This window comes from Neomonachus schauinslandi, chromosome 5 (genome assembly GCF_002201575.2).
Source record: "Neomonachus schauinslandi chromosome 5, ASM220157v2, whole genome shotgun sequence".
Lineage (NCBI taxonomy): Eukaryota > Metazoa > Chordata > Mammalia > Carnivora > Phocidae > Neomonachus > Neomonachus schauinslandi.
This window is the reverse complement of record NC_058407.1, coordinates 87,722,045-87,741,753: the sequence shown is the minus strand read 5'-3', so window position 1 is coordinate 87,741,753 and position 19,709 is coordinate 87,722,045.

Below are 19,709 nucleotides of genomic sequence, written 5' to 3'. Positions count from 1 at the left end.
GTTCTGATCAGATGCTAAAACACATTAATAAGCAAAACAAAGTTATGCAGTTATAAAGATGATAAATTCATTGGAGAAATAAAGATCAGAGAAAGGGCTCCTAGAAGTGTGGGTGGGTAGCAGACTGCAATTTTAGACGAATTGGTTAAGTTAGTCTCGTTGACAAGATGATATGCAAAGATTTAAAGGAGCTGTAGATTTCTAGGGAAGAATATTCCAGGTAGAGGGAATAATTAATGAAATGTCCCTCAGGCAGGATTTTGCCTGGCATGTGACCAGTAAACCGAGGACACCAATGTAGCTAGAGCAGAGTATATGAAGGGCTGAGGCCTGAAAGAAAATGGAACTTGATTGCAAAGGGCTTTGAAAGCCATTAAAGAGGTTTTGGCATTTATTATGAGCAAAATAAGGGACCATTAGAAGAGTTAGGACAGAAGAGGGAGAGAAAACATTTTATGTTTCAAAAGAATCACTCTGGTTGTTGTACAGAAGCAGAGAGACTGGAATGGACATTTGTAGTATTCTCGGGGAGAGATGATGTTGACTGGATTGTGTAATGTGTGGAGGGGGTAAAAATTGATCAGATTCTCAAGGTATTACAGTATTGTGAAGGTTGATCTCAGCGGATCTGTGGATAATAAGTGAGATCCTTACTGGACACATAAGTGGATATTCTAGGAGGGTGTCAAATTCCTAAGTCTTGAGTTCAGCACAGAAGTCAATGCTAAAACAATTAATTTGGAAGTTGTCAGAAAGTGGATGGTAGCTAAAGTCATGACACTTGATGAGATTACTACAAAAATGAGTGCTGGTAGAGAAAATAAAGTCCATGATTAAGGGAACATGTTAATATTAAGAGCTCAGGAGGATGAGAAAGAAATAGCAAAGGATATTGGGGAAAGACTAAGGTGATTAAAAAAAATCATCAATGTGTGGTGTATGAGAAGCTGAATAAACTGTTCCAAGGAAGATGGAGTCAACACTGCTATGTGCTATTGATAAACCATGTAAGATAGAAAGTAATTAATCACCAGGTACAGCAGTATGAAAATTCTTGTTGACTTTGATAAGAGCAGCTTTTGTGGAATGGTGAGAGAGAGGTGAAGTAAAGGATGATGAGGGTGAAGTGTTAATCAGACATGGTTGAAAACAGAAAAGTTAGTACCTACATGTAAACTTTTCAAATTTGTATACTGTTGTGAAAGAGAACAAAGAAATGAGTATGTAGTAGGAAGGAGATATGGGTTACACACACACACACACACACACACACAGAAAACAATGTCCTTGAATAGCTGAAAGGCATTAGCATATAATGTTCTCAATATGTTCAGGAAAAATCCATCCACCGTTATAAGAGGAAAAGCAAATTGCTTCGGTTCAGAATCAGGTGGGTGTATATATGTAATCAAAAGTAATCATCTATATTAATTTTCTATTGCTGCATAGCAAATTACCATAATCTAACTACTTGAATGACACATGCTTACTGTCTCAGTTTTCATGGGTCAGAAGTCCAGATATGGTTTAGCTGTGTCCAGTGCTTTGGCTCTCACCAAACTGTAATCAAGATGTTAATCAGGATTGTGGTTTTACCTAAGACTTGAGGTCTGCTTCCCAGCTCATATATTGTTGGCAGAATTCATTTCCTTGCAGCTGTGGAACTCTTGACAGCTTGCTTATTTTGAGCTAGCTCCGGAGATATCCTCTATTGCTTTGAATCTCTGTCTTCAGAGAAGGTCTCCTCCCTCTTTAAGAGTTATCTTGAGTAAGTCAGTCCCACCCAGGATACTGTCCCATCTGAGTAACTGAAATCAAGTGAGTAGAGACATTAATTATATCTGCAAAATCCTTTTATCTTTGCTATATAATGTGAGTGACATCCCATTCCCTTCCCATATTTTATTTGTTGGAAGGAGGTTATAGGTTATGCCCACATTCAAGCAGAAGGGTCTTCTACTAGAGTGTGATTCATTGAGGGTCACTTTATGGTAGGTCTACTGCATCTCTTACTGACTCATTTTCTTTTTCCTCTGAGGGAAATAGGAAGTAAAGTCAGCAACTAAGACTGAACTTTGGAGGGAGGTATTAAAAGTCTGAGGAAAAGGAAAAGATTAGAAATAGTCACATGAAGGAGGGGGAGAGACAGGGCCTGGATACTGTATACTGCTAGGCCCACTTGAGATTGGCCATGAATTTAATGGTAACATAGTCAGCATTATTTTGTGTTTTCCTTCAGTTATATTAGGCTGTGTGAGTTTTGTGATGGAGTAGACAGAGAGCTGAATTTTAATTCATGAGAGTAGAGCAAAGTGGAGGGATGTTAGGTAGTTGATAATAGAGATTTAGATTGTTAATTAAAGATAAATTGATTTTGTATCCTCTGAAATGTATTAAATAGTGCTTTCCTCTAAGTGTTTATTTTTAAAAAATGTATTGAGTTTAAATTAATGTATTTGAACCTAGGATAGTACTGTAAGTCCTGTGAATATTCATTATTTATTTGATACTTACAATAATCATCAGTTTCTTTACCTGTTGAAGAAAATCAAAAGAGATGTCAAATTTGTCTTAAATGTTAATACATTTATAACACTTATTTATATCTTTGCATATTAAACACACTTCAGTATTTAATGGCTTCCCATAATAAAGCCCAGTTTTTTTTCATATTTTTCCTAATCTCAGAATAGTTTTGAAATGCAGAAATAGTGAATATGAATATAATTAAAATACCCCCCCAAATAATTCCAAATATATTTAGTCACTTTTATAAAGTTGATGGTAAGGCCTGCCTCTGTACTTTACATTCTAACTCAAATCAGGTATTATTACACCCAGTGCAAGCCTGATGTAGAGCTTAGTCTCACAAGCGTGAGATCATGACCTGAACTGAAATCAAGAGTCCAACACTTAACTGACAAACCACCTAGGATCACTAAGATATATGCTTTTTTATCAGTTTGATAAAGCATAAAATGTTTTATAATAATTCACACAAAGCCCTTAATATTACAAACAGCGGTATAGATTCATGGAACTTTTATGAGGGTTATCTGTATATTTCTTAATACATTTCAATCCAGAAATTCCAATTCAAGGGATAATTCAGTGATATAAAATAAGATACTGTGTGTCATAACACAATTTTTTTAAAAGATTTTATTTATTTATTTATTTATTTACTTATTTATTTTTTTGTCAGAGAGAGGGAGAGCACAAGCAAGGGGAGTAGCAGGGAGGGGCAGAGGGAGAAGCAGACTCCCCACTGAGCAGGGAACCCAATGCAGGACTCAATCCCAGGACCCTGGGATCATGACCTGAGCCAAAGGCAGCCGCTTAACCAACTGAGCCACCCAGGCATCCCATCATAACACAAAATTATAATTGCTTCACTAGAGGCAAAGAGAGTTAATTATTTTATATATATATATATATATATATATATATATATAGTTGTCATGTAACTGTTATTAAGAATATAGTCGATCCAAGAGTACATAAGCAATATGGTGGAATAGGAGTTTTCTGCCATTTTTCTCCCCCAAACACTGATTTTGATGAACACCCATGGATCAGAATAATTTTGTGGAAGTCCAGGAGACCAGGTGAAGAACTCCCAGCATACCAGTGGAACAAAAAAATTGAGACTGAATTCACTGAAGAGGGAAAAAGAAGAGTTTCCCTTTACTCACATCACTCCTCCCTCAAGAGGACAGCTCAGGACCAAGGGAGACCCTCTAGGCCTGTAATTTCTCCCTCAGTGGAAAGTGAGAGCATGTGAGTAAATGCATGGATTTCCCAGCTTTATGGTATGCTGCCTAACAGGGTACTTCTTTCTTGCCTCATCCAGAGCACTGGATGAGCTGCCTGACTGAGTAGTTCAGAGGGACATGGAAAACATCAGCCAGGGCTTAGAACATCCCAAAGAAACATGGATCCTACCAAACACTTTGTGGACTATATCAGAAAGCCAACCCATGAGCCACTGGGAATGCCTTGTATGTGGCTCTCCCTGAGTGGTCTTTGGGCACCCCTAACATTCTATGTGCCTTATACACACACACCCACACCCCAAATCTGTGGCTGGCTTCCTGTGCATGCCCTCAAGAGTGGTGAGTGTTAGACTTTGTAGACAGCAAGTGAGCATGAGTAGAGAGCCAGCCCAAATCTGCAAAATTGCGAGAAAGCACCCAAATGTGAGCATTCAGCACTACTCTAGGGAAAGCAAATGAGAGGTTGTCAGCACTCATCCAGGCTTATCAGGATCTAGAGAAAGCACACAATTTTAAGAATTTCCCCCACCATTGCCCCCAGATGGAACAAGTATGTGAAGTAAGTGTATCCATAGTAAAGATCTGAGAAAGATCTCAGAATCCCTAAGATGGTTGACAGAAGTATTTCTTTTCAAAAGGCAAAAACTAGACTAGCATAGAGGAGGTAACTGCTTCTTTAAATGTACAGATAGCAATGAGGACTTGAAGAAACAAAAAACCAAGGAAACATGACACCATCACCACCAACAACAAAAACCACAGTAATTTTTTTGCACCAACCCCAGTGGATCTGCAATGTGCCTGATAAAGAATTCAAAATAGTTGTTTAAGGAAGCTCAGTGAGCTACAAGAAAGCACAGAGACAAATAAATGAAATAAATAAAATAATATACAAGGAAAGTGAGAAGTATATCAGAGAGAGATATCGTTAAGAAAGAACCAATCAGATATTCTGGAGATGAAGAGTACAATGAAGGAAATGAAAAAAAAAAATGCAATAGAGAACACTGATGGGAGACTTGAGCAAGCAGAAGAGAGAATCTGTAAATTTGAAAACAGTCATTTGAAATGATCCAGTCAAAAGAGAAGAAAAAAGAATAGAAAAAGAGTGAAGAAAGCCTATGTGAATTGTGGGAAACCATTAAATGAAACTATTTACACACTACAGGTGTCTCAGAACAGAAGAGAGGGAAAATGGGGCAGAAAGCTTAAAAAGAAATAAGGCTGAGGACTTGCCAAATCTAGGGAGAGACTGGGACAAGTTTATGAAGCTTATAAGTCCTCAGATTTAGGCAAAGAGATCTATTCCAAGATATATCATAATAAAACTTGAAAATCAAGGATAAAGAGAATTTTAAAAGCAGGAAGAGGAAAAAGAATCCTTATATACAAGAAAACCTTATAGGGGTATCAGTAAACTTCTCAGCAGAAATCATTCAGACCAGGAAAGAGTGGAATGATATATTCAGAATGCTGAAAGAAAGGAAAAAAAAAAAAAACAAACAAACTACCAACCAAGAATATTTTACCTGGCAAAGCTATCCTTCAGAAATGAAACAAACATTTTCTCAGACAAACAAAAGTTGAGGGAGTTTATCACCGCTAGACCTGTCTTACAAAGAGATGCTCAGGAAAGTTCTTCAAGTTGAAATGAAAGGGTGCTAATTAGTAACATGAAAATATATGAAAACAGTAAAATACACTGGTAAAAGGTATATAGTCAAATTCAGAATGTTCTAATACTGTAATAAGGGGGATAGCTTAATCATTTAACTCTAGAATAAAGGTTAATGGACAAAAGTATTAAAAATAACTAGAGCTACATGATTTCAGCATGTTTCAGGAACTTTTCTGGCCCAGAACATCAAAACACATCTCTAAAAATCAAATAGTCACTGAAAAAAATAACACATTGTTTGGTAGCTATAGTAAGTGTTTAACTTATTTGCTTCGACTTCTTTATCTGTATGTTGTGAATCATCATAGTAGACCAACCAGGAATAATTTCCTGGATTTTCTGGAATCATTAAAGGAGTGTGTGTGTGTGTGTGTGTGTGTGTGTCTTGAGTTTCCCTATCCTCTTGTCCTTGATTTGGCTGTAGTGAAGAAACCAATTCACTAGAGGCATGCTCAGTTTCTTCTGGTTGCTCCAATGTATCATTTTCATTTTTGTTCTTTTAATTATATTTCTTCTACTAGAGTCCTACAACTACAAGCTAGAAAGGTGAAAGTTTAATAAACACTTAACCACTCTGTTAAAATCTAATATATAATTTTAAGCTATGCGGGGCTTAGTCTTTGCTGGTTTAAAAAAAAAAAGAAAAAGAAAAGCAGGAGGAAGAGCAAATCAATTTTGCTTTCTAACACTGTGAAGATGATTTTCAGTAGTACTTAAGAACTAAAGGGGTAAGTGATTGATAAGGTAATTAAATGATAAAAAGTATCAGGCAAGGGTGCAGAAAAAGTACAAATGAGGAAAATGATCAAGTATGCTTGATCTAAAGAAATTACAGTTTCAAATCATATAAATTATAATTCTTAGAGCAGAAAAGAAATCTGTTCCTGGCCTATAATTTTTTTCTAATGCTTTTTTTTTTTTTAAAGCAATCACTGTGGATATGCTTTCTCTTCCTCTTTTTCCTTCCTTCACATTAGTGTCATGATTTTTAAACAAGGCAATACTTCATCATGTCATTTTTTTTCCTGTTAGTTTTATGCCTTTTGCTCAGAAATCAAAAAAATTAAAAAATCTCAATAATTAAAAATTTCCTTGTTTTTCATAGTCTTTGTAATTATTACAAGTATCATGCAAATCAACCACATTAATGTGGGGCAATGTGTAATGTCAGATATATTAGACAAAAAAATTAATAGTTGTTGTAGATTGTGGGCATTAGGATAGTGTCTCATATCTAGATGGGTTCAAGACTTTGCAGTTAGAATACCCTATGCTACAGAGCCTTATGCTTAATCACTGAAATCAAATTAACAGTTTTGGAAATGTAAATCTTTCAGGTTATTAGAGTATTAATTTAGCAAGTTGCTTTTCTGGAAGCAACAATTTGGACATTACCCAATAGAGTTCAAGTATTAATGTAATTACAAAACACAGAATTAACCTTCAGTAATGGTATTAGTGGCATGTGAATACATTGAACCTTTCTAGTCCTTATTTTTCTCGGGCTCTTATTCAGATACCATCTCTCCTCACTTTCAGCTCATGGTTCTGGTTTTTTCTTTCTTCTTCTTCTTTTTTTTTCTTTCTAGTTTTCTTAATAAATAAATGCTTACTGCTTATCCCTCTGCATGATGACATTCTATGCTTTCCTGGGTAGGAAGATTCACTTAAACATCTGCCTGGAGAAATTCAACCCACACAACTGATCACCACTAGCACTCTGAGCAGACCATCTCTAGACCTTAGACGAAGGATGAGTTTAGGCAATGACTTTGGATACAAAGATGAGGAAATACTTCAAAGTTTATATGTAACAATATCTGATTTGAGTTAGAATGTATAGTACAGAGGCAGGCCTTACCATCAACTTTATAAAAGTGACTAAATATATTTGGAATTTTTTTGGGGTGGGGAATGTTTTAATTATATTCATATTCACTATTTCTGCATTTCAAAACTATGTTTCAGGGGTTCAGAATTTCAGTGCTCCAATTTGGAAACCTTATACTTACTACCATGTGGAGAATGGCTTGGTTAGGATGGGATCTGGGCTCAGGGAATTCATGAATACATGAATTCATGAAATACACTGTGGTCTTGAATTGGACCATATTGCAGACATTAAAATAGTCTTCTCAAAATATGTCCAATACCATGTATGCTAGTTATTTGCATATTGCCTTTATGAACTTGTGATACTGGAATTGGGGTCTACAAAATATATTTTTAGATTCTCTTACCAGTTAATTTCTTGTTAAGTTATAGCAGTAAGAAAAGCTAGAAACAATTTAAACAGTAGGAAATTAGAAAAGGACTTCCTTTCTTTTTTTCATTTCCTTCCAGTATTGCTGCAGCAGCAAAGTCAGTCCTATCTTTCAGTTTCCTTTGGCACTTCCTGCCCCAGCTATGAGGTATTCTTTCAGAGATCTGAGAAACAGCCATCCAGAAGCTTCTTTCCTGAGTTACTAGGTATTTTCCTTTGGTTCACCTAAACTTCAGGGTAGTAGCAGATTCTTACAGTTACTAATATTTGAATTATCTCAGCATCCCTTAAAAAAATTCATCTTTAGGGACACCTGGGTGGCTCAGTTGGTTAAACATCTGCCTTCGCTCAGGTCATCATCCCGGGGTCCTGGGATTGAGCCCCAACTGGGCTCCTTGCACAGCAGGAAGCCTGCTTCTCCCTCTGCCTGCCGCTCCCCCTGCTCTCTGTCTCTCTCTCTGACAAATAAATAAATAAAATCTTTAAAAAAAATCCATCTTAAATATCTGTGCAACCAATTATCAATGTAATATCCATCACTTACAATGGCTAATGTAATTACTAGTTTCTGGGCTATCGATTACTAATTCTTGTAATTTTTGCTTTCCATCCCTTCAATTTTGGACCCCGGTGATTTTAGATGCTGCTTTAGAATCACTGGATTGAGGTGATTGATCTCATTTTTCAAAGGGGAGTTTGTTAATGATACATGATTGGGACAGAGAGAACTTTGTCTTAAATTCAAGGTGAATTTCTGGTGAATTTCTTCAACTTCCACCTAATGGTAAAAGTTAATGAAAAAGCAACTAAACAAAGGGTACATGGGATAGGCAAGGGGACAATGAAGTTGTAAATTACAACTACAGCCTTGGGACAAGTTACAAAAATATAGAGACAAACTGCCATTTTGTCATTTCATTATTATATACATACTTACAAACACTGGCTAAAGTTTTCCTTTCTTCTTCATTTCTCCTGTTATTTTATATAAGGGTTGTTGTTGGTAACTTTTAAAACTGAGTATTTAGGAAGTAACCTATATTCAGGTGGATTTATGTTCGAATGAAAATTGAATTAATAGCATTCCAGAGGGGATACACTGGATACAGTTACTGGTGGACTTTGCATCTAAAATTTTTTTTAAAAAATGGTAAAAATTGCTTTATATAAATTAAGAATTGTACCCTATTAGGAGAAAGTATTGAGTTGTTACTCGTGTTCCATGAAACTTAAATATGCTTAGAAGGGAGTTTTAGGGTGTATATTTAGTAGATGTATATTTAGGAAGTATATTTAGTAGAAGAAGAATGCTGAGTAAACCAAGGGGTGGATTGTGGTGACTATTCTTCTCTCAGCAGCAAACCTGCCTTTCTATATTCTCTTCTGTTCTGTTAGGACTAGAGAAGACAAACCTCCTGACTTCTGAGTTTCTACTATATTCCATTAGCAGGAAGCATTAGAGGGAGATTTATTAATACATAGGGCTGATAAGAAACCCCCATTTTGTTTGTAGTTGCTATCAGCACTACTTCATGAACAAAGGTTATCTCCATTCCCAATTGCTGGCAGGAAGCACCACATACACGGTACCTTCTCAGAGGTCCAAGTACCAACCATCCTAGGTGGACCAATCGCCAGGAAGGTTGGGTTCCTCTCAGCTGTATTGTGGTCCCTTCTTTGAGCTCCTAGGTTCTAGGCCAGACTTACTGCCTTTGGTTCCTTCAGTCATAAGGAAGGGCAGCTACTTCCTGGAGTGACTAGTACCTGAATTTCCTCAGCATCCTGAAGGTTTCTAACATTTGGTTAACCCATTCCCTGTTTGCAAGACTCAGCATGGTTTCTATTTTGCTTTATTAGAACATAATTGATACAGATGGAAAAAGATCCCCCACAAAAAATTACTTCAAATATAATATATAAAGGTATGTGCATGTATATGATTCACTGTAAATACACGAAAACATGCCTTATTAAAAGATTACTTATTTTAGAGAGAGAGAGAGAACATGAGCAGGGGAAGGGGCAAAGGGGGAGAGAGATAAATCCTCAAGCAGACTCCCCACTTAGCAGGGAGCCCATCACAGGGCTAGGGACCCTGAAATCATGACCTAAACTGAAATCAAGAGCTGGCCTCCCAACTGAATGAGACACCCAGGAGCCCCCAAAATATGTATTTTTTAAAATATTATATCTGAATAGTGAAATTTTGGATGATTTTTATTATTTTATTTCCCAATATTTTCTAAATTTTCTACATAAGACATCCTCACCTCCACAGTCAGGATAAAATTTAAATGGTGGTAATGTCATATTAGATGTTAGGGAGCAAAATATTCCCTGTTTCTGGAGCCTGGACATGATAGATCATTATTTCACAAAATATATTCTATGGATCACTTGTACTGGAATCATCTGGGATGCCAGTAAAAAAAAAAAAAAAAAAAAAAATCTTTAGTTTCTCTCCAGACCCAGTGTCTTTGGATTAATGCTAAGAATCTGAATTTTAGCAAGGTCTTATGCATATATTGACTTTGAGATCAGCCTCCCAAGGGTTGCTTATTTCCTCCTAAGCAAACACTGTTATCCTCACTAGACACATCTAACTGTGGACCTGACATTTTAAGGAAAGAAACAGTACAATAAATGTATTACCTCCATTTAAACCATCTGTCATTTTATCGGATGTCCTTCATCCCCTCCATAAAACCTACTGTGTGATACACATGTCACACTGACCACTTCCATATGAGACACAGTTCTTTAATTTCACCATGCATTTTATTTTATTTTTTTAAAGGTTTATATTTATTTATTTGACAAAGAGAGACACAGCAAGAGAGAGAACACAAGCAGGGGGAGTGGGGGAGGGAGAAGCAGGCTTCCCGCCGAGCAGGGAGCCCCATGTGGGCTCGATCCCAGGACCCTGGGATCCTGACCTGAGCCTAAGGCAGACGCCTAACGACTGAGCCACCCAGGTGCCCCCACCATGCATTTTAGTTCTGATAGTTCAATCATTTGCGTGCTAAGAGACAGTTTGTTTATTTTCATTAATGATTGTGTCATTATAAATACATAAATAAGTAAAATAGGACTTTAAAATGATTTGATTTATGAAAATGAAGTTGAATATTTGAGGAAAGCTACATAAAGTTGAGTGGCTAAGAGGCTGCTACCAAGTCAGGAATGGCAAAGGCATACAAAAATAGTAAGGAGAGGAATCCTAAAATATAGAATGATATTGAAGTTTGCTTCATAATTACCTTTAAATTCCTGTTCTATGTTAAGAAAACAAACTTGATATTGTAGAACATATGTTATGACTGTTTATAGAAAAAACATGAAATCCAAATGGTGGATTACAGTAAAAGAAAAGTTCTGGGTTCTTATGTCAAAATATTAGAGAACAAATGTATCTCTGTAAGATTCACTTTTTCCAGTTAATTGACCAAATACATACATATACAGACCAGAAAGCATTGGATAAGGTTTCGTAATATTTTCACAATGATTTCAGTACCGATCAAAATCCCCTGGGGCAGGCATGCTTTAGAGACTTTTTGTATGATTTTCGATCCAGGATAAATCAAGAAATCAGTTTTGGCCTGATCAGGCATAGAGAATAGAGGTAGTATCATACGCTAAGAAATATTTTACTCTAGCTTAAAATATAATTTCAGAAGTAAATTGCATGACGATTGGAAGACAAGCAAGCAAGCACTTGGGGCTTCTTTTAACTTTTCTATCTTGTTTCAAGAAGAGAAATCTAGCATCCTAAAAATGCAAGCATTCTTACAGATCAACTTTCAACTTAACACAGATTAATTCTTTTTTTCCTTATGAAACAATAGTGTTTTAGCATTTTCATTTTCAGGCATTTCAATACCTCATAAGGCACTTTACACATTTTTCAGAAAATTGGAAGGTTTAACTTTAATTCCTATCTTTTAAAAATTATATTCTAAGAATGGGGTAAAATATGACCATTTAACATTTAAATGTTATATAAGTGTTTTCAGAATTAAAAATTAATAGAATATTGTTGATTTTGGTCAATTTGCTGGCACTGTTGTACAATTAGCATTGGGATTTTAGATTAGAGAGAATCTCTAAGAAAGGGACAGGGATTTTCCAATCAAGATTCATAGGTCTAGGTAAAAAAAAATAAGGCAAAACATAATTTGAAAACATATTATAAGAAATATAATAAATATAATAATTAGGAAATTCCTGCTGTGTCATGAATATTTTAGGAACTTAGTGAATTACTCTTGATTTTTGTTTTTGAAATTGTTTTATATCATTCACCAAGATGGAACTTTCTAAAAAGTGTTTAAGCTAGAAAATATAATCCACTGTGAAGAGTTGAGTAAGGATGCTTGGGGACATAATGATTAAGGAAAAGGAGAAGACATGAAAGCAAAGCTTTCCTTTAAAGAAGTTAAAAAAGAATGAGGGTGGGCAAGAATAATGATTTTTTAAAGATAGAGAAACACTGATGAAAAAGTGTCAACTCTACAGCAAATAATCAAAATTTGAATAAAGGCAGGTAAGAATATAGTAAAAATGGAGCTTCAATTCAGATCTATTCACATATAAATTTTACTAAGACTGACTACATATAAAATAAGTTGGATAATCAATAAAGGATTTTCTTAAGAATATTTAAAACTCAAAATAATAGCTGGTAAAATCTTTGTAATTGTGTTGAATGTGTAATTATCATCCACATTGATGCTTATATCTTATTTCCAAAATATTCCCTAATATAAATTGAATATAACATCACTTAATTCTGTGTTATATCAACTGAAAATATCCATTTACTTTTTAGGTATGATAGGACAATGAAAATGAATGTGGGAATACTCTGATGTCCTGAAAACTCATATAGTTTGTTCAGAATAACAAAATAATAGATGAATTTACATTTTGAATGTTTTGAATTGCTTTTGTGTTCAATGTTACTTGTTGTAGTCTGAGTATAAAATTGACAATTTCAGTGTAATACATACTAATTTTCTGTTGACTAAATTATATTGAGCAAAGCATATAATTTCCAAATATGCTTCTGAACAGCAGGTACTATAGTATTTTTTACTGGTTTCTAGTTTTTGTTATATTTAATTGTATATAAACAAAACAATTTCTCTATAAAATTTGAAAAACAATTTCTCTATAAAATGAAAAAGTAATGTAATTTAATTATCAATTAATTTACCCCAAATTATACAATCAAATAAGTATTGTCCCTTTCAAAACTTAGTGAGGAATGCCTGAAGAAAAGAGTTGGGGCTATTGTTTGCAGTTATTACAATAATCTAGCTAGGGTTTCAGATACCATTCTGAGTTCTGGAATTATTTTTAAGGTTTAAAATATATTTTAAGTATAAGAAATAATGAAAGATCTTTATGCTTTGACAATGGCTTGATTTTCAGAAACCAAACATCATTACTATCTAAACCTGAAAAAGCGATAGTTAATGCAGGTGGTTAATAATTTTGCCAAAATGATGCATGATTATAAAATTATGAGATGGATATTAATCACTAAACTTTAAATTTATCTGAAAAGATTTATAAAATTGTTTTGAGATACAATTGCATACAATAAGATACATTTATTAAAAACAGTTTGCTATTTTATTGATGAATATTACCAGGTATTTAAATGTGTTAATTGCTGATCTGTTATTAATTCAAAGGGAGATTAACTATTTAATATCTTAATTTTGGTTTCAAGATATTACAGCTGGATTTCACCATGGTGAATCAAATTTTGGAATAAACATTTGATGAGTGCAGACTAAAAATCCAATTCACTCTTCTTTTGCCAGCCCATCATCTCAGCACAGGGTGTTGCCTCAAGGAGAGAAGGCATCATTTTCTGGTTTGTTTTGTGTCGCTGTCCAGGGTAGCTGTAGTTTGCTGCCACTCTGGCAATCACTACTTTTTTTTTCTTTCCCATACACTTTGTATTCTGTTATCCCCATTAGCAATTAAATAAGTAAAACATACTCTAAATTAACATATATATATATATACATATATATATATATATATATATATATATGAGATAACAGGCTGACTAAGGGATTTATATTTTTCAAGATTTCATTTTCATATTGCTATAGTTTATTCCATTATTATATTAAAATTTTTTAAATAGGGATCAGTTCCAAGTATGAGAGTAATATAGGATAGTAACGTAGATTTTATAATTATTTGGGTATGGAAAGTACATGGAAACCAGTGCTTGGAAGGTGGGACAGGGGCACTGTTTTTCATTCCTTCTTTTCCCATTTGGCCATATCTTCACAAGTTAGTATTCAAAATACATGAGGCATTTTCCATTTGTGAATAATAGCACAACTTCTGACAATGTGTGATTTTTGGAACGATAGATACTCTAGAAATTTTTCTGTACTGCAAAGGGAGCCTAACAGTGTCTTAAGGAACCTGGGCTTCAAAACCCTTCATAACCTGGATGTATCCTTCCTCTGCCTCCTTGAGTGAGCTACTCTGGGACCTGTGTTTCCTCTTTTATGAAAAGAAAATACGTATTTCTAACCTTCAAGATAGTTTTTATTGTTAAATAGGAGAGCATCACCCACACTGAAGATTTTCAATCAATGTTAATTCAAAAAGGACATCTTAAGGAAAATTTGCTTTCACCCACTGCTTCTGTTAGTTCAAAAAATATTCATTGGGCGCCTACTATGTTTCAGGCACTGTCCTAGGGACCACAGTTACCTCAGTAAATGACTACATAAATCCTTACCCCTGTGAGGCTTATATTTTAGAAGAGACAGATAAATATTTGTTTTCCCTAAACGATCATACATCTATAGAGAAAAAACATATAAGGGGCATATGGACTGACAAGGAGAGGGGTGAACATTTAAATAAAATGGATCAGAAAAGGCTTCCTGAGAAGAAAAGTTTTAAGGAAATACCTAAAGAATTACATCTGAAAGCAGTTGAAATAAGCCATGAAAATATCTAAGGAACCGCTATTTCAAGCAGAGGGAACAACAAATACTAACATTCTAGAGGTAGCATATTGGCAAATTTGATGAACAGCAATAAATCCAGATGGCTGGACCAGGGCGAGGAAGGGTGGGGGCGATAGCAGTAAGGTAAAGTTAATGGAAGACATTGCAGACCTTCAAAGATCATCACAAGAACTTTAGCTTTTACTCCACTGGTGTGAAATCATCAAAGGGTTCAGAGAATAGGAGTAAAAACTTGGTTCACTGCACAGAAAATGAAAAAGACAGACCTGTGCCTTGCTATCTTGTAAAGTCCAGATTAGTAAAGGAAAAAAAACAAAACAAAACGTTGAAGAAACATTTGCAATAAAATGTGCCATGAGACATGACAGCAGGGATGAGTGGGAGTCCTCCATATCCAAGTGTTCATTTTCTGGCTTCTTGAAGTTACAATGTTGCCTAGGGAAACAAAAGTCCTTTCACACTGGGAATATTTATTAAGAAAGTGGCTAATTAAAAAAAAAATCTCAATTCAGATACTCTGTTCCACCTATTTTCTGTCCGGGCACAGTCACCAACCAATCAGAAAGGATGCCTGCTAAAGCAGTGGGACAGAGTCATGGGGACCCTGTGCTGTGCCAGGAATTTCTCATCTAGTTATTGCATTATGAGGAAGTTTGGGGGTCCCAGAGTAGGGTTAGGCTAGTAAGGGCAGCAGCACCTGACATACTTCGGGCTTCAAGATAATGATTTTATTTTGAGGTATACATGTATCTCAAAAACTGAACAACTTATATGGCCACAACAGTGTTTACTGCCTGAGTATCAGCCCTGCTTCTAATGCCAAACATCTCCCCTGTTACATCAAAGTCTTTATTCCTTGTTGGTCAGTCTTTCACTGATTGTTGGCTATTGCAAACATCTAAAAATAACTCAAATACAATGACATGTGATTTCAAAGTGATACAGATCTTGTAAAAAATGTACGATTTCATGAAATTCCTGAAAGTGATGTTGGAGAACGTTAATTACTGGTAATGATTAACTCATGAATCACTGGTCACTACTAATTAATGCAGTTAAATATAGTTAATATAGCCATGTATATTAATGTGGTTAAATATACTACTGTACTTTTTGGTGGTGGAAAAAATTTTAAAAAGAAAATCAGCAAGGTTTAAAGATGGGCTTTTCAAATAACATGATTTGGCAATCTCAGGTAAGCACACTAGGGAAAATTGACTAGCACTTGATTTATGTTTTTTTAAGTTTTTACATAAATTCCAGTTAATTATCACACAGTGTAATATTAGTTTGAGTCAACATTTCCATAAAACACCCTGTGCTCATCACAAGTGCACTCCTTAATCCCTATCACCTTTTTAACCCATCCCCCCACCTCCCTCCCCTCTGGTCACCATCAGTTTGTTCTCTATAGTTAAGAGTCTGTTTCTTGGTTTGCCTCTCTCTTTCTTTTCCCCCTTTGCTCATTTGTTTTGTTTCTTAAATTCCATGTGCACACTTAATTTATTTTTATGATCAATTTGCATAAGTTAGGTTATCTTTATAGTCCTGGTAGGTGATCATTATAACTATGTTTCAAAGTTAGATTTCCTTTATTAGAAAAGTTAGATATGAAGTCAAAGCCAATTTCTTTATTATCATTTATTTCATTCTTTGTTCATCTTAAGAAAAGGAATATAGTGGGGCACCTGGGTGGCACAGTCATTAAGCGTATGCCTTTGGCTCAGCATCGGGCTCACTGCTCAGCGGGAAGCCTGCTTCTCCCTCTCCCACTCCCCTTGCTTGTGTTCCCTCTCTAGCTGTCTTTCTCTGTCATATAAATAAATAAATAAGAAGAAAAAGAATATAGTTATAAGTTAATTTTGTTAAATATCAAGTAAAATAGACTTGCATAATTTTAAATTTTATTTTTCAAGATAAATTTCTTCTGAAAACATTTTTCAATAGTTCCTATAATTTTATAGTAACATTTTTAATTAACTTTTTATAGAAGTACAACATGCAGGGAATACAGATATGTAACTGTAGAAATCAGTTAAATTCTATAATATTTTCTACAATTTTTAACATTTTTTTAAATGAATTTAAGTGGTTGTATAGTTTATTATTAAACTCCATAAGAGAGATACCAACACCAGACTTGGGGATGGTCAGAGAACACTTCCCAGAAATCATAGGATCTAGAAGCTGAAGAATAAATTTGAGAATTACTTACATATAATGCAGGTGCCACTTTTCCTCCCTTTTAATGACTATCTTTTCCTAATATATTTGCATGTGCTCTTTGTGATTGCTTCTTTCCCCTTTCAACCATGAGCCTGTCATATATCCACTATTCATCGGGTCTGAAACTGATAGCCTGAAAGTCCCTTTCCTGCCATGGTACTTATAACCTTTGCAAGACACTAAGTGGGAGCTGAAGTTGGGGCAGGCTGCAACCCCAGTTATATCCCTACATTTTGTTTTCCTCCTCAACTTCTCCAACAAACTCATACTGGCACACACTGGGATTGTAGGAACCCATGTATAGGATAAGTGAGTGCATGGAAAACAGTCCCAGTAATTCAGGCTACACAGGATCTCTTCTTATAACCAGAATGTGAGATTGGGGTGCTAGTCAGTCACTGGCAAGTAAGGATGACAGAGCTAATGATAACCCACCTTTCTAGCTATAGTGGAATATATCATAACACACCTTGGGAAACAATGCACAAGATAATGCATTGCTTCTTTAGTACTTCAAAGTGCAAACCCATTATTCAGATTCAATTCCACTATTAGATCATCTGAATTTGTGATGTTCTAGTGCGTTTTGTGCCCTGAAAGACAATCTTATAAATCTAAAAGATAAATTAGTAAACAGCAAATGCTATGTAAAATAGTCAACTAACAGATTGAGCAAATGTGTGCATATTAGTGCAGCCATTTTACTCTAATAAATACTGGTCATTGATATACAAGGAATCATAATGACTTAGCTGCAGGTAGAGTGCAAATTAGAAGCTTTTGAAAGATTCATTAACCATCTGACCTATTAAGTAACTTTTAGTTCACTAAAGAAATTACTATAAGTTGAGAAGGGTTTTGATTTTATATATATGTATATATGTCTTGTGAGAAACAGATCTACCATTTATGTCTTCATTATTTTAACTAGATTGCTATTCTTGAAAGGTGCAACTTCAGCTGCATTAAGTCCAAGAAATCCTTGAATAGTTACTTATATAGATTCTTTAGGCTTTAATGCAGGCTCACAATAGAGTCAGAGCCTGAACCTGACTGAGAATATCCAATATTCTGAGAATTCCCTTCCCTTCTGTTCTTATTCCTAAATCCCATGTCCTCTGATCTGTTTTGGTCTTCCTCACTCCTTCAAAGCAAAGAACCCAATTGACATAATTAAATCAGAAAGGGTTAGAATCTATTTCTTATTCTCTAGTCACTTGCCATGTGACTTTGTACAGCTACTAAATTTATCTAATCTTAATTTATTCATGAATAAAGACTAATGTTTATCTCCTAGTATAGTTATGAATCTTAAACTCTATAAAGTACATGGCACATAATAAATGTACACTGAATAAATGCTGTGGACTTCTCCATCATGCTACATTTCAGTCACTTCCTTTGTGATATTTACTGTACTGTGCTGTATTATATAATTATGTAACTGTATTTTTTGTTATAATGTTATTTTGTAACCAAATAGGTTCTCTTAAAATCTTTGAATCCTCAATGTTTAGGAATAGCATAAATAGCTAGTATCTCTCTCTCTCTATATATATATATCTATCTTTCTCTCCCTCTCTTTTTCTACACACACACACACACACACACACACGAACATGTGTTGTTATTGTTGAATGGATAAATGATAGCAATTGATTGGCAACTACATAAATTAAAGCTTCTCATGGAGCAATTAAACCATTAAATTAAATAGTGCATTAAAAACATGCTTGGCATAATAAGTACTTAAAAATAGTATTTGCTATATTGTTATTATAAAATGATCTCTGATAAATAAAGTTCTAAGGGAACCTCAGGGAAGATTACATTTGTGGATTGGATAAGAAATTATAAAATGGTTAAAATATAATCTGAATCCTTAAGGATAAGTAAAGATTTACTAGGTCCTATTGCATGTGCCTGGATATAAACATCATATTTTTCTAAGCATATGTAATTGCAAGTGGTGCATAGTAGGCATCTATCTGTACAACTAATATTTAACACATTAAAACTAGTAAAATATAGATGGGATAAAACTGGGAGACATCTTGCCACATGCTTCCTAACTTAGAATAACATATTAATTCAACATACTTAAACTATGAGATAGAGAATCTAAAATAGCATACTTTCAAGGTTAATTTTCATTTTCATTCTCTTACACAAGTCTTTCCTTAATTCTGGTAGCCTTTCAAAAATCATATCAAGGTACCATTCAAATATGCTATCATTAATTTTCTTCAACATGCAAACAAACTCTCAAAACTAATGAGATAACATAAGAAATTTTTATGGTAGCAAAGCACGGATGAGTATTCTGTGGGATGTGAAAGAAAGCTGTCCTTATTATATCCTAAAACAGATTGGAAAGGATTTACCCTACTACTGAATAATGAGAAATGGTAGGTTATTAAACTGTGTGGATAAGTAAAAAAAAAAAAAAAAATGCTGCACTTGTTTCTGTGAAATTGTGATACAAGAGAAAATCATCAACAGAGTAGCTCTATCAAATGGACTATGGTTTAATCCTCAGTCATTAAAAAACAACAATAATGACCACTAACACAACAAACAAACGGCAAGTAAAACAGCTTCTGGCCTATCCATTGGAAAATATTTTAATGGAAAATTTTATCCAGAATTTAATTATTAAGAACTCAGAAACACTCTTCCCTATCAGCAGTACCCTGATCTCAAGGGGGGATTTTTCAAAGACCTCAAAAGTTCTAGGTTTGGGAAAGGCACTT